The sequence below is a fragment of the Aptenodytes patagonicus genome, unplaced genomic scaffold (assembly GCF_965638725.1).
Source record: "Aptenodytes patagonicus unplaced genomic scaffold, bAptPat1.pri.cur scaffold_525, whole genome shotgun sequence".
Classification (NCBI taxonomy): Eukaryota; Metazoa; Chordata; class Aves; order Sphenisciformes; family Spheniscidae; genus Aptenodytes; species Aptenodytes patagonicus.
The window spans coordinates 10001-15000 of NW_027472423.1; positions in this window are offsets into that span (position 1 = coordinate 10001).

Consider the following 5000-nt stretch of genomic DNA (forward strand, 5'->3'; position numbering starts at 1 on the left):
TCTGTGTCTGTGTCTGTCTCCGTGTGTGTGTCTGTGTCTCTGTGTGTGTGTGTGTGTGTGTGTCTCTCTCTGAGCGCGCGTGTGCCGCCGGGGGGGGGCGGGGTGGCGTCTGCAGGGTCGCAGATACTTCTTCTAATACATTTGTTTCATTAAAAAAAGAAATAATAACTCGGCAATGGACGCCCCGTCCTGAAGTCTCCCGGCAGACGGCGAACTCGCCCCGGGGGCCGCCGCCTCTACCCGGCCCCTCCCCTACCAGCTGGGGAGGAAAAAAGCCGGCCGGGAGGGCAGACTTGCCGTGAGCCGGGGGGGGGGTGGGGGGGGGGTGGGGGCGGGGCGGGGCGGAGCGGAGCGGAGCGGAGAGGCTGGACGGGGCGGTGAAGCCGGCGAGCGCACGGCGGCCACCGGTTCGGGGCGGGGGGGGCGCGTGCCTGTGGGCGCGTGCGTTGCGGGCGGCGGCGGGGGAGGGGGGCGTTGAAAAAACCCGAAATTCTTAAAAATCCATTCAAAATGACGGGGTGGCCGTCCTTGTACCATGATTCGCGTAAATCCCGAAAAAGGGGAAAAAAAAAAGTTAACCCCCCCGGACCCCCCCCCACGACCCCCGCCGCCCTGCTGAAACAGGGACGGGGTGGCCCTTGCGCCAGATTCGCGTAAATCCCGAAAAAGGGGAAAAAAAAAAGTTAACCCCCCCGGACCCCCCCCCCCCACGACCCCCGCCGCCCTGCTGAAACAGGGACGGGGTGGCCCTTGCGCCAGATTCGCGTAAATCCCGAAAAAGGGGAAAAAAAAAAGTTAACCCCCCCGGACCCCCCCCCCACGACCCCCCGCCGCCCTGCTGAAACAGGGACGGGGTGGCCCTTGCGCCAGATTCGCGTAAATCCCGAAAAAGGGGAAAAAAAAAAATTAACCCCCCCGGACCCCCCCCCACGACCCCCGCCGCCCTGCTGAAACAGGGACGGGGTGGCCCTTGCGCCAGATTCGCGTAAATCCCGAAAAAGGGGAAAAAAAAAAGTTAACCCCCCCGGACCCCCCCCCCCCACGACCCCCGCCGCCCTGCTGAAACAGGGACGGGGTGGCCCTTGCGCCAGATTCGCGTAAATCCCGAAAAAGGGGAAAAAAAAAAGTTAACCCCCCCGGACCCCCCCCCACGACCCCCGCCGCCCTGCTGAAACAGGGACGGGGTGGCCCTTGCGCCAGATTCGCGTAAATCCCGAAAAAGGGGAAAAAAAAAAGTTAACCCCCCCGGACCCCCCCCCCCCACGAACCCCGCCGCCCTGCTGAAACAGGGACGGGGTGGCCCTTGCGCCAGATTCGCGTAAATCCCGAAAAAGGGGAAAAAAAAAAGTTAACCCCCCCGGACCCCCCCCCCACGACCCCCCGCCGCCCTGCTGAAACAGGGACGGGGTGGCCCTTGCGCCAGATTCGCGTAAATCCCGAAAAAGGGGAAAAAAAAAAATTAACCCCCCCGGACCCCCCCCCACGACCCCCGCCGCCCTGCTGAAACAGGGACGGGGTGGCCCTTGCGCCAGATTCGCGTAAATCCCGAAAAAGGGGAAAAAAAAAAGTTAACCCCCCCGGACCCCCCCCCACGACCCCCGCCGCCCTGCTGAAACAGGGACGGGGTGGCCCTTGCGCCAGATTCGCGTAAATCCCGAAAAAGGGGAAAAAAAAAAGTTAACCCCCCCGGACCCCCCCCCCACGACCCCCCGCCGCCCTGCTGAAACAGGGACGGGGTGGCCCTTGCGCCAGATTCGCGTAAATCCCGAAAAAGGGGAAAAAAGTAGAAATTAGCCCCCACCACCACCCACCCACAGCTCGGCCTGGGGAGAACCGGGCTGGCCGGTCCAGCCGGCTCCGGAGCACGTGGCGGCCGGCCGCCACGTGCACCCGCCTCCGCGGCCGGACGCCACGTCTACCCGCCTCCGCGGCCGGACGCCACGTCTACCGGCCTCCGCGGTCGGACGCCACGTCTACCGACCTCCGCGGTCGGACGCCACGTCTACCGACCTCCGCGGCCGGGCGCCACGTCTACCCGCCTCCGCGGCCGGACGCCACGTCTACCGGCCTCCGCGGCCGGACGCCACGTCTACCAACCTCCGCGGTCGGACGCCACGTCTACCGACCTCCGCGGTCGGACGCCACGTCTACCGACCTCCGCGGCCGGACGCCACGTCTACCGACCTCCGCGGTCGGACGCCACGTCTACCCGCCTCCGCGGTCGGACGCCACGTCTACCGACCTCCGCGGCCGGGCGCCACGTCTACCCGCCTCCGCGGCCGGACGCCACGTCTACCGGCCTCCGCGGTCGGACGCCACGTCTACCCGCCTCCGCGGCCGGACGCCACGTCTACCGACCTCTACGGTCGGACGCCACGTCTACCGACCTCCGCGGCCGGACGCCACGTCTACCGGCCTCCGCGGCCGGACGCCACGTCTACCCGCCTCCGCGGCCGGTGGCGGCCGCTAGGTCTACCCGGCTCCGCAGGTGGCCGCCAGGTCGACCCGGCTCCGGGGCCGGCGGCGGCCGGCGGCGGTCCCCGGAGAGCGCGGACCGTCGCTGTCGGCGCGTCCGGCGAAAAGGGTGGCCACGTCTACCGGGCTCCGGCGGGACTTGGTCGCGTTTCCGGGGCTGAGGGGTAGACGTGTTGTCCCCGCCGCCTGCTCGGAGCTGCCCAAGGGGTCGCTGTTTTTCGCTGCCTCCAGTTACGTCATCGTAAAAGGCGGCGGCGGCGGCGCGCCCCCCCGGTGGGCGGAGGCACCGTTCTTGCAGCTTGCCGGGGGCGGGGACGTGCCTGTCCGTACTATAGGAGGGAGTGGGGACTCGCCTCCGAGAGCGGCGCTAGCCAGCGGCTGCAACGCCCTCGCCTCGGCCGGCCAAGTGGGGCGCTCGGCGGGCGTAGTGGCGGTTCCCCCGGACGGTTCGGCTCCCGCGGGGCAGGGCGAAGAGCGAAGACCGGCGGCGGCGGCCGCCGCCGGCACTCGAACGCTGGAAGGGCGGGGGGAGCGCAGCGGAGCTCGGCGCGGCTTTCCCCCGTCCCCCCGAGGGCCCGATGATGGCGATGGCGAGTGCTGGTAGAGGCCCCGAGGCAGAGATGCCTGCGAGAGCCCAGCCCGCCGCGGCGGCCGCCGCCGGCTCCTGAGGGCCAGGGGATGGGGGCGGGCGAGGTGGCGGCACCTCGTCCTTTGTTTTTCTCCGGCCTTAAGCCGGAGCCCGCCAAGCGGGCAGAGAGCGGCGGCCGGTCGTGGTGGCCGGCAGCCGGGCGCACGCAGACGGCCGGGGGGTTTCGAGCCTGCCGCGGCTTTCCCCGGCCCCCCCCAGGGAGGAGGGCCCGATGATGGCGCGGGCGAGGCGGCGGCGCCTCGGCCTCCTTTTTGCCGGCGCGAGCCATACGCGGGCGGCCCGTGGCGTCTGGCCTACCCCGGCTTCCCCCGTCGCCGGAGGGCTCGACGAGAAAGTCTGCACGCGGCGGGCGAGGCGGCGGCGGCGCCCCGTCCTTTTTCTCCGGCCCTAAGCTGGAGCCCGCTGAGCGGGGGAAGATCAATGGCAGCCGGTCCCGGTGGCCGGCAGCCGAACGCAGGTGGCCGGGGGGTAGGCTTTCCCCGTGCTCCGATCCCCGGCGATGGCGCGGGCGAGGCGTGGCGCCTGGTGTTTTTTTTTTCTTTTTTCTTTTCCCACCGTGAGGGCGACGGGCAAAGACCGGCGGCCGGTGGCGGTCGCCGGCACTCTGGAACGCTGAAGGGCCCGGGGGAGTCGAGCCTGCCGCGGCTTTCCCCCGGTCCCGGTGACCTCGCTTGAGGGCGTTGTTGTCTGGAGCGGGTGGCCGGCGGCACCTCCCGCTCCTCCCCCCGTCTTTGACCGACTCAGACCCGCAGGCAGCGCCCGCCGAGGCGTCCCCGGGCGCGTCGGGAGAGGCTTCTCGGCGGGCCGGCTCTGCCGGTGTTCAGGCCGGCGTTGCACCTCTCCGCAGACGTTGCCCTCTCGCTCGCACGCAGGGCCCCGCGTCCGCCGCCCAGCCAGCCCTCCCCGGGCGGGCGGGGGAGCGGGCGCGCGCGGCCGTCGCTGTCCCAGGAACCGTGGCCGCGGGGCCTCCGCTTGCTTTTGTCCTCCTTCGCTGCCTTTCCGTACTTACCCGATCGATGAGGCGCTTAGGGCGCGTCGGAGAGGCTTCTCGGCGGGCCGGCTCTGCCGGTGTTCAGGCCGGCGTTGCACCTCTCCGCAGACGTTGCCCTCTCGCTCGCACGCAGGGCCCCGCGTCTGCCGCCCAGCCAGCCCTCCCCGGGCGGGCGGGGGAGCGGGCGCGCGCGGCCGTCGCTGTCCCAGGAACCGTGGCCGCGGGGCCACCGCTTACTTCTCCGCTGTCTTTCCTTTACCGATCGATGAGGCCTTTCGGGTCGCGTCGGAGAGGGCCCCCGGCGGGCCGGCTCCTCCGTGCTCCCCGTCATAGGGAGCAACGGCGGTGTCCGGTGTTCAGGCAGGGCGGTCTCCTTTCCAATTCGCTTCCCGTCGCACGCGAGGTGTTGTCCTCCTCCCCCGACCGAGCGAGCGAGCGAAGGGGGCCGTGACGATGGCGGCGGTGTCGGCGGCGGGGCGCGCGCCTCGCCGCGTCGCCGCGCGCCCCCCCCTCCCCGGCTCGGCGGGGTTTCCTCGGACTTCTTTACCGATCCAGGCTGTGTGACGGCCGCGTGGCCCCGTGAGCCCTCAGGTGTCCGAAACCACGCGAGGCGCCGGTGCCGGCCTGCGTCCGGGTGCCCGCGGGTGCCGGCTGCGAGCAGCGCTTGGGCGGCGGGGCGGCCGAGCCGAGAAAAGAGGGGAAGCCAGAAGGGCCGCACCCGCCCGGGTGGGCCCCGAGGCGTGCCGCGGGCGGCAGGGGGGCGTCCCCCTCCGCCGCTGCCGCCGCTGTGGCGTCGGCTCGTCGTGCCGCACCCCCGCCCGCTGCGGAGCGAGCCGCCCCGGCAGGGGCCTCGTTCGCGGGGTCGCGCCCGCCTCGGCGGGTTGC